Genomic DNA, 12011 nt, shown 5'->3' on the forward strand with positions numbered 1-12011 from the left:
TTGATTTCATATTTGTTTGGTTTGATTTTGATGTTTGATTGTTGATTAGTGTAGTTGTTCTTCATATATTGTTGATTCTTGATTTCTTTAGTTGTTAGTTGATTTGATGATGATGTGAGAGTAGTTGTTTGCTAGGAATTGGGTGAAACTTGTATGATTGATTGATTGTGCTTAATTTAGGGATTGTGTTGATTAATTGTTGAGATTAAAGTGATTAATGGAAGTTTTCATGTGTGTAATTCGATTAGGCCTTGAGAACGCTAGATTGCATTGTAGTTTCTAATGATACGAACCATTGATTTAGGAATTACAATTGTCGATTGAGCTTGATTAGTGATGCTCCTAGTTAGAGTCTCTCGTAATTGGCGCTAGTTTGACCTCTAGGAGATAGCTTGTTGACTCTTTTGATTGAGCTTTCCATTTGTCTTCACAACCATTGATTTACATATTGTCCTCGAGTTGCTAATTGTCATGATTACTAGTTGATCCCCGTTCCTAGCGTTTTATTTGTTTGGTTTCTTTGTTTGTTAGTTGTTAGTGTTCTCTCTTTATCTTTGTCTTCGACCTAGCTTAGGCACATAACTGAGAGCGCTTGATCATTACTGTTCCTTTGGGTTTGACCCTTAACTTACCTCTATACTTGTATATAGGTTTGTTAAGGGTTTACAAATTTAGTTTGATCGAGGGAGGATTAGTTTCAACGACCTAGTCCCACCCATCGCTAGAGAACCACAAACACCTTTGTGAGTATTCTCCATAAGGCGCGTGGATTTAGGGTGGTCTATACATAATAAGCTTTGGCCATTGGGTCCTTTTAGGCATAATTGACAATTTAATAAACCATATTGGGTTGCGAATGTTCTCAAAGCTCATTGGTCTTTTGATGAAGTATTTGCAGTATATGTGCCATGAGTAATGTATAGGAGGATATGATCGTACATAGAACCTCTTCCTTCGATTTCATTTATTTCCTCTATTACGTTGCAAGAAGCTGGTTCGTCTCTTCTATCAACGCATAATGGCATCATATTTAAGTGATCTGAAATGTTGATCATTGAGGCTAATTTTTCTACCGCATTGGCAAATTGATTCTCATCCCTTAGGAGGTATTTGAAGTCAATAAAATCAAAATGCTCGATGAGTTGCTCTAAGTGTGCTTGATATAATATCATTTTGGAGTTCTTAATTTTTCATTTTTTAAGTGTATGATTTATTATCAAGCTAGAATCTTCATATACCTCTAATTTTTGCACACCTATGCTAGCTGCTGCTTCTAGTCTGATAATGCACGCTTTACATTCTGCGACATTATTAATTAGTAGCCTTAAAGTCTAGTTTGGCAGAGATTGGAGTATGTGCTTCCTCTGAGTTATGAGTAACACTCCCATACCACATCCTTTTTTATTGGATGCACTGTCGAAGTACATTACTCACTTGTCATCTTGTGTCATTAGAATCTCTTCATTCGGAAGATGAGTAGTTTTTACATGGCTTATTTGAATAGGATGTTGAGCCAGAAAATCAGATATCACTGTTCCTTCTATTAATTTTTCAGGAATATAATTTAGTTCGAATTCGGCCAACATTACCAACCATTTGGATATCTTCCTTGTATGGGTGGTTGTTCAAACAAATACTTTATCGAATTTTATTGTGAAATGACATGAGTGGTGTGGGGTAGCATATAATGTCATGCTAAACTTATTTTTTCCAAGGTGCTATGTATTGTTCATATTAGATGAATTTTTACTTATATAATATATTGCATGCTCTACTTTTTCTACCTCTTGTGCTAACATAGCTCATGTGGCTGTATTTGTTACGGTGATGTATAACCTAAAAGGAAGTTTGGGTACTGGTGGTGCTAAAACTGGTGGACTTTTTAGATAATCTTTGATTTTCTCAAAGGTCTCTTGGCATTGATCGTCCCTTTCATGTTTTTCTTCTTTTTCAACTTTTTACAAGTCATTGCCAACTTGTTGATAAATTCACTAATGTATTGTAGTTTGCCAAGGAACCCCCTAATTTCATAGTTGCCTTTATTTTAGAGGGATCAATCTCAATACCACGTGTGCTTACTACGTATCCGAGTAACTTGCCGAAAGTCACTGCGAAGGCGCATTTTTGTGGATTCTTTCGCATATTATAATCTTTTATGTGAGTGAAGAATTTGCGCAAAGCTTTTATGTGTCCCATTATATCTTTGGACTTCATGATCATGTCATCCACATACATTTCTATTTCTTTATGCATCATATCATGTAAGAGAGTCGTAGCCGTTCTTTGGTACGTAGCTCCTGCATTTTTTAGATCAAATGGCATGACTGTATAGCAATACGTACCCCAAGGGGTAATAAAGCATGTCTTTTCTTCATCTTCTTTTGCCATTAGAATTTGGTTTTAACCTACGTATCAATCCATACAGGACAACATCGCATGTTCAGCCATGTTATTTACCAATATATCAATATGAGGTAGAGGAAAATCGTCTTTAGGGCTAGCCTTGTTGAGGTCCCTAAAATCGACATACATGCAAACTCATCCATCTTTTTTAAGGAATGGGACGATGTTTGCTACCCATTCTGGATAATTACATACACAAACGAAGCATGCGTTTAATTGCTTTTGTACTTATTCTTTTATTTTTAAAGCGACGTCAGGTTTCATTCGTCGAAGTTTTTGTTTCACTAGTTTAGAAGTAGGGTTCAAGGGAATGGTATGTTCCGCGATTTTCCAATCTGTTCCAGGCATGTCCTTGTATGACCAAGCGAACACATCTTCGAATTCTTTGAGCGTCAATATGAGGATCGATCGTTCTTCCGAATTTAAGGTTAAGCCAATTTTGACTTCCTTTTTGTTTTCATTAGTTCCTATATTTATTGTTTCAGTTTCTTCAATTACAGGATTCTTTTGTTCTCGTTCATTCATTAATTCAACCAGTTTATTAATGTTATCTTCTACATTAGATTGATTATTAGAGCATTCAATAGATTCAAGAGAAGGCATATACTCGGAAATAGAGGTCATATTGTTGAAATCAAAAGAAAATACATCGAGAGGAGAATCCTTTTTGTGATCCTCATCCTTATAACTAGAAAATAAAGACTTCGTAATGGCCACAAGGCCTAAATTTTTCAGCTTCCTTGAAATCTAGACTAGACTCATCATCAGATTCTTCGAACATCTCCCCTTCGCCTGTGGTGATCTCTAGTTTGTCACCTTATGATTAATCCACTTGAAAGCCTTTCTCCGCCTATGCTCGAAGGTTTTGTTGAAAGGAATGATCAACAAGGTTTGGTCAAAAGCTTCATCTTGGATGGAATTTTGATTAGTCAATATAGCAGCATGATTTTGTTCTAGTCCAAATAGCAAGTTAAATGCTTGCCTATCATAGCACCCTAGAGCTAGGTTTTTTTTTTACTAAACTATTTCAAATTCGTCATTCAAGAAGTAGCAATCGTGGAATATTTTGAATCCAGACTTCTTGATACCTTCTAGAACTAATGATTCTGGAAAGTCATAGCATGGGTAATCGTCTCCCTCCCTAACAAATTGTCCATTGAGAGTTTGATTGTAGGATGGGAGTATTTAGATTATCCCTTTCTTGTTATTGTCTCTACGTGCTGTGATCTTAGCATCGTGGGACTTGAGTTCTTCTTTAGTTGGCTTATATCCCAATCCAAAAGAAAATCTTTTCTTTGGGATAGGAAGTAAAAGACATTTTCTTATTCTTATTCCCAAAGGCATCCCAGGATAATAACTACTCTTGAATAAGATGTTTTAATATTGGAGTGGTATATGGATCAAGCTTAAATGGTTCTTCAAGGATTTCCTCCATTTATAGTGTGCAAATTGCCTTCGCGGCGAATAACATGTCCTCTTCATCATTATCATGGTTTATTTCTAGAAGTGATTGATTATTTATCAATATTTTGAGAGGAGAAGCATGTATAATAATCGGAAGACCTTTATAGTTCAACCTAATCATTTGATAAAGCGAGGATGATATCGCTCCAAGCTCATGTATCCAAGGATGTCCAAGAAGAAGATTGAATGTAGGTTTAATTTCCATGACATGAAATTCAACCATCTTTTGTATTGGGCCTGTGATAATTGGTAGCTTAACAGTTCCACACACCGATTTCCTTGAATTGTCATAGGCCCTAATGTTTTGTGTGTTTGATGAAAATCTTTTTCCAGATTAAGGTCTAAGTATTTTGAAGTTCGTAATGGGCACACATTTACGGCAGAACCATTGTCCACTAAAGTAAGAGGGATGTTGTATCCCTTGCACCCCACGGTTAAGTATAATGCGTTGTTATAGGTAGTGTCTTTTGAGGGCAAATCATCACTAGTAAAAGTGATTGATTTGTCGAATTTCTCGCTAGTAAGCAAGCTAACAAGATCCTGTGGTGTTGTGTCCATGCTTACAGACAAAGCCGTTAGAGCATTCATAAGAGAATTCCTATTTTCTTTAGAAGTACTTAGGAGGTCCCAAATGCTAACATTCGCCTTAGATTGGAAAAGTTGTTTGACCAATGGATCTTCCACCTCAGGTGGAGGTGGTATTGGATTTTTAACTTGATTTTGAGTGGTCAAAAATCTATTTGGTTGTGTTTGATAAACTCGCCTAGATCGAGTAAGATGATCTATATCGTTTGGGTTAGTTGTAGGACTCATGAACAAACTTTCTTCTGAAGGTTTTGAGTGTGCCTCCATTTTAAGATGTTCCATGAGTCGTGCTTGATGCCATTGTTCATCTAAGGAGAGATTTGACAAATCTTGTGATTTCCCCAAGAAATGATCTCAATCAAGTGCTCCACTTGTTTCATTTTGTAGACAAGGTAGAGGTAGGACGACGACATATTTAGAGATGTATAAGTCTTGGAAGTCGTCGTCCCAAAATCCACACACTTCATTAGTTGTCCCTATGAGTGTTTTGGTTAGAGGCTTCCCTATGGGAGTGATATAATTCAAAGGATTGAACGTATCACTTCCCACATGATCAGGGCCATCTTAAACATTTAGGGGGGTCTGTGCTATTTATACAACTATGTGTAAATTTCTTTACTTTTTTTTCACACAACAATTAAATACAATAATTAAATCGGGCTTTTTTTATGTCAAAGACACTAAATTTTTTTTTTTTTTGTGAAGTAATCCTAGTTTATACAAATATTAGGTAAGACACTTTTACTTTCATTACGGAGTACAATTTACAAGAATAGGTAGTTCACTTATACAAATACAATGACATTAAATATATACAATACGTAATATATTAATGTATTTGATAGAGGAAATTATTAAAATTAGGGGTAAAAATCAGCAAATAAAAAATAAACATAACAAATACATACATATGTACGGAGTACAACTCATTCCCAAACCCCAATAGAGTCGAAGAAGGGAAAATTGAAGAAACCTAAAAAAAAGAGTACATGTTAGGCAGCGGGATTTTATCCCTACTTCTTAAATATCTCTTATAGACCTTATACCAACTATGCCAAGTTCAGAATTACATCATGACTAACGTTGAACTGTAATTATACTTGATTTACTTTGTCAGATTTTTGGGGCCCCAAGAATTGTAAGGCCCTGTGCTGCTGGGCTGTTTGCACAGCCTAATAGCCGGCCCTGCACATGATCCTCATCAATGTGAAATGTCCCCAATGGGGATACATTGTTGTTGTGTTTTGGCGTGGGAATTCTCCCACTAGATCCTGAATTTTGTGCTTTAGGACAAAGCATCGTTCATTATCATGCCTAATACCTCTATGATAAGCACAATAGGCATTGCCATCCCATTGAGAGCTTCTTTTTTCTAGAGAAGTGGGTGGCATTAGCCCTGTTGGTGCGGTTAATCCTTTTTCATTTAAATTTTCTAGTAACTCTTTAAAGCTCAAAGGACATTGTGTAAACCTTCTTTCTCTTACTCACGTTTTCTAAGGGTCATTATATTGCATTGTATTATTATATTGCGTGGAAGTCGCAAAAACATCAATAGAGGATGAAGTGTTATCATTTCCATTTTTGTAGTTGTTCTTAGGTTGATGATGATGAGGCTTGTTTGCCTTTTCTTTAGCAAGATCATATTCAATCCTAGTAGCCACATAATAGACCTTTTGAAAAGTGTCTAAACCAAGGTAGCATAGATGTTTGTTGTACTTTTCATGGCAATTGTCAATGAACTTTTGTACCAACTTGAGTTCATATGGCCTTTGGGAAAGTGAGCCGCCTTTTCTCGCCATCTACCATAGAAAGCAAAAAAAAACCTTCGTCATCGCCTTGCTGAAGCATTTCAAGTTCACTCAAAGTTGATTTGAACTCTACGTTACTCTCATCTTTGGGGATGAAAGCCGAAACTACATCTTCCCATGATGTCTTGAACTTAGCACCTAGCCCATAGTACGACTCTCTCGTGGCTGGGTCAAGAGATAAAGGGAAAGTCAAAGCATAAAGCTTAAGATCAACTCCCTTTAAGGCCATGGTGCCAGTAAAATTCATGAAATGAATTTTTGGATAATTGGTCACCTTGAATATTGGCAAGTCCATAGCTACGAACTTTTCTGGTAAAGTTAGTCCTGTATGAGGAGCAAACTTTTCTACGTCAAAGTACTTCTTCCCCATTGTGGAACGAAGAACGAGCTTCTCCAACGACTTCTCTATAATGGAAAGTTCATCATTTTTTTGTTGCAAAGCCAAAGCATCGGCATGTTTCTTTTCAGCTTTTTCAAGTTTCTTAATTCTTCTCTCCTCGACCTCTTGAGCCTTTCCCTCTCTGAAGTAAACAATCTCTTCTTGGAGTTGCTCTACGGATGACATCATTATTGGACTAGAGTAATTTATTGAGGGAAGGTGGTTTGAAAGGGGTGAATTATTTGATGGTAAACGTAGAATGCGAGTGCCCGGGAGTCTTCATTCCTAACCTTGGAAACCGGCCTTAAAGGAAGTACGAAAGGTTAAGGAAGTTAATTCACTTGTTTAGAAGACAAAAAGAAGAAAAAAGAAAAATAAAAGGAAAAGACGCAAGATGCATTCAAATGGATAACATCACCTTTAAATAATTCATTAATAATGATATTGTTTGTACGAATCAATTGTTCTTGAGGAATCGAAAAGTTCTCGTAATAGTAGGCGCGCCCAAGTAACCAGGTTGCACGCGGAAGGCACGCGCATCCCTGGATCTTGCGCTGGTTGTGGTCGCAAAACTAATTGAGTTGCGAGCGCCACCTGCTCGTGCGATTTTATTTTTTCGAGCAGTTTTTTTTGTCATCATTTTTTTTAACGATTTTTTTATGATAACCTTCAAATGCGACTCAAAATTACGAAGGGACAACTTCGTAATCGGGAACCTAACTAAAACTAAAAGGGATATACTAAAACACATCGGACATATTCATCTAATCACATAAGCATACCATAAGCTAAGATTCAGATAACGCCTTTCTAAGGTCGAAAGCTTACGGGTCCAAAGGTACCATATCTTAAGGAACGATGCCCTAAATCAATCACTCAACATGTTAACCCATGGCATAGCCCTCACAACATTTTGTTGGTGATATGAGTAGGATGATTGTTATTGATTTTGGATTAGAAGCCTAGTGTTGGTAACCCCTAGTCAATGAGCCAATCCCCAAAGGTTATAGTGCGCTATGATTATGCATGATGCAATTTTGCTTGTTTGGTTTTTAATTTTGTGAAAAATAAAGATATTATGCGTTCAAGTCTCACTTTCTAACTAGAGATTATCAAAGTTAATTCCTATTACAACCCATAGGCAACCTAGTGTTGAAACCTTGGACCATAACTAAAAATAACTCTTGTAACTTCTAAGTCCCCAGTGGAATCGCCACTGTAAGGAGGATGTGCCCATCGTAGGGGATCCTTCTCCTTATATGCCCATGGCCCTTTAAAATCCTAGGACTTAGACTTGTTAGGGTGTATTAGAATTTGAATTCCTTACTGATTGGTGGGGGGGGGGCCTTGAATTTAATTAAATTACCTAAAAATTAAATTAGTTGATACCTAAAAATTAAATTAGTTGATTTTATTTACAAGCATTACTCACGTAGGAATTACATTGCAAAGTCATTATTCTTATTTAATCAATATTCATGAAAAAGAATAGGAAATAAACAATATTCGCCTTGTCTGAAGTGATCAAACCACAATTAATTATTCAATTCAATTCTTTATATAACGCAAGATACTATGTGAAATTAGTTAATTAAAAGTTTGTTTAAAGTGGTTAAACAACACTAATTAATCAATTAAAGTTTTGTTTACACAAAAGGTAAAGATGATTGATTTAAGTGCTCGGGAATTTACTACATCTCCTTGCTATATCTTCATTTAGAACACTTATGGACTCCTTCTTGTTCGGAAACCTTCACCGCAGTAACAAGTAGTAAAGGGGTGCGTGTTTAGGACAAAAGGGTTAAGAGTACACAAGTTCAAAAAGTTTCTGCCAGAGTTTTGGGTTAATTTATGTCTGTTTAAACCTCGTATTAAGCCTTTATTTATAGGGAAGGGTGCGTTTAGGGTTTTGAGTGTTCTGCTGCAGTAGTTGTCGCACGCATCTGAATGTGTTGCGCGCGACTGCCCAGCGTAATTGATTTATATGTGCTGCTTAGGGCAGCATAACTAGATGTCTTACGCACGGTATTATGGTAAGATTTGATTTTATATTTTTATGAAATTCTTAACCTTCCATGAGCACATCATTATGAGGTTACGTTGGGTGTCACGCGCAACCTTGTGAGTAACGCGCGCAGACTAGCGCGACTCATTGAGATGCATGCGGATTTTTCTATGGCAGCTTTAATTTTTAACCTAGGCGCCTTTAAATCCGTCAAAATTAGGTTTTAACCTCGGGATTAAGCTTAATTATGATCGAGATTAGTTGATTTGGACTTTAATTCATTTTGTTTTGGGTTAGGCTAGATGTTTTGCATTTTTGTGGTCAATTAGTTATCCATAAGCCTTCTTCACATTAATCCAACACAAAGATAGTTTTATTTATCGTCATAAAACTTCCTGTTGGGACAGGAGGCCAAAAGTATATGTCTACAGTACAGCTGCTATGCGTCGGCAATCATAGTCGGACTCCGCTTTCCCCTTCATAGGGGAATTAGAAGGATCTTGAAGGGGTATGAGCTAGGCATCTAGCAGCTCACCCCAAACTCATAGATAAATATTCTGAGTTACATCGCCGCCGGTGAGTTTCGAAACATTAAGCCAAGCTTCAAGGCCAACGCTCATATGCATTACATGAGTCGGGCTCCAGGCGGCTGGGGAGCGTGGTATACCTTAACCACCCATCCGGAGTACATGATGACTCTGAATAAGCCATCTAAGTGGACTAATTGGAAATATAAGTTTTATCTCATCTCTTCCCCCACTTTTGCAATGAACTGGGTCTTACATCGGTACAATAAGGATCCAACATTGCTCCGAAAGAAGTGCGCCCTCCCTCACATTCCACCCAAGGCTTGGGAACAAATAATGGAGCCGAAGTTCTTAAAAACCACCACTAAACCCTTAGACGATGGAACCCAAATAATAGTACCCAAGAATTGGGTACCTCATCCGGACTTCCTAACAGATGAGTGTAGACACCTAAAAATGTCTCCCCTAAACCAAACTCGATAATGAACAACCTTTCACCGCCATTATTGGTCGGGTTGAGTACTTAATCTTTGGAGTGCTTAAATCCATATTTCATAATTCAACCCAATTCCTAGCCCATTTCCCCAAACCATAACTTTTTTCCTCTTTTCGTGCCTTTAAACCAAAAATAATTCATTTCGTATCCTTTAAAATCATTCATTTCGTGTCCTTTTTATAAAAAACATTTATTTAAGTTTATTTTGGTCCATAATCTGGGTCCAACGATTTAATAGTTGGATGGGGCTTTAAAAGAGCTTTCCAAAAATATATTACAAGCCCAAATCCGAGTTATAACAAATAAGTTATGGTCAAAATATTAAACTAAGCCCAAACCGAACCTAAGCCCACCTTAACTACGACCCAATGATTATGTGGAGGGTCCAAAAGATTTAATCCCATTCCTAAACCAATTAGTATTAATTGGAAGCTTTTATAAGTTTTTAAAAAGATCTTAATTATCCTTTATGAAAAGATAAGATTAAAGAGTTTGAAATTGAATAAAACTCCTTTTTTTGAAAGTCCTAATTTTATTCGAATTGAAAGACATTCAAAGATAGACAGATATTATTTTAGTATCTCATAGTTTTTATCCAAATTTTTTATGGTTAAATAGCCCTTGAAATTATCTTTCCAATGATATATTATAATATCAATTCCGAGCTATAACGGAAAAGATATGAATGAAATGTCAAACTCTATCCAAAACTGACACCGTCTCACTATTTCGGTCATATCTTTTATTCTATAAAATATTTTAATCTTATTCTAATTGGGTTAGAAAGTAGACTTCAAGAGCTTTGCAACGATATCTTATTCATCTTATTCGGATTTCTGGATCAAAAGATATGATAAAAATAAAAACCGCAAAAACTGTAGTCTATCGAGTTTTATCAAGATTTAATTCGGGTCTTATCTTTTTTTTCGACCCTTCTTTTTTCTCTATAAATAGAGGTCATATCACCCCTTTTCCAATCATCAACGAGCTTGATGATCAAATCCTTCTCTCTTTCTCTCTTTGACACCAAAAATCATTCTTCTCTCTCTCTCTCTCTCTCTCTCTCTCTCTCATATTCTAAGCCTTAAACCTATATTCCTAATTACACCATTCTTCCCCTTAGTACTCCAAGGAGTCCATACAATACCCAAAGTTCTGTACTTAAACCAAGGTATGAAAGGTACAAATAACTGAGGGTTTGGACCAAATTAACTCTACTTTTTATTTAATTTAATTTAATTATTTCAATTTGATTTATATTTTTATTGAAGTTACTAACACTTTATTCATGATGAAGAGATTCAAGGAAGCGCGAAAATTGAGTAATTAATCACTTAATTACTCTTATTTTTATTCTTGTTGCTAGTATCATGATTAGGTTAATTCATATTTGACTTGACTAACGCTATTATTGTTGAATTGCTTCCAATATTAATGTTTATTCTATTGTTATTATGATCACCATATTGCATGTTTAAAGGGAATTTGTAATTGAAAATCACGCCTAATAAGATAATTTGGACAACCGGTTTAGGTTCCTTTTTAATCTTGTTATTAATTGAAGTGATCACTAATATTTTAGAATTATATGTTGCGTTAATATTCAACCAAATTAGCTTAATAATAGTTTGGAGCAAATTGAATATTTTGTTTGTATGCCTTTGAGATCGCAGGAATCACTTTTCACTATAAGAATCGAGTAGGGGCCAATACGGGCGAATGTGACTCCATGACTCACTTCGTACCATCATCCCCGATCCTCCTTTTGTGGTTTCAAACCATATGGAGTTAGTAATCTCATGGATTATGAATGGGGTGTAACCTTCACGGGTCAATCGTTGTTGCCTTCGTTGTTCCTTTATTGTTGTTTTCTTTTATGATCCGTGAACGGTTTACAAGTTCCTTAAAAACTTGTTGGCGGCTCCCTAATTTTCTTATCCCTAATCGTATATGTCAATTCCCATTTCCTAAGAGTGCCAAGCATATTCACCACATGCTTTTACGTAGGCGCACTTCGAGCGACGCCTACAATTTGGCGACTCCACTAGGGAGGATTCTGTGTTATTTATCGATTTGAGTGATCGGCATTTAATTGAGATGAGTGGATGAGACTTGAAAGATTCTTGAAAAATTTTCCTGTGATTTAATTGGCATTGTTACATATGCATATGCATTTTAGCTTACCTATTTTGCCATAATAGTACGTGTTCTACGTATGTGGCTAGCCCGGGGGATTTATGCTCTATCAACCCGAAAACGCTCATGGCAATAAGGGTTCATCCGAGTTTTTAAATCCACCCAAACCATGAAGTGGAGTTCGATTTCATCACGAACTCGCAGAGCC

Source organism: Chenopodium album, chromosome 2 (assembly GCF_948465745.1).
Source record: "Chenopodium album chromosome 2, dcCheAlbu1.1, whole genome shotgun sequence".
Lineage (NCBI taxonomy): Eukaryota > Viridiplantae > Streptophyta > Magnoliopsida > Caryophyllales > Amaranthaceae > Chenopodium > Chenopodium album.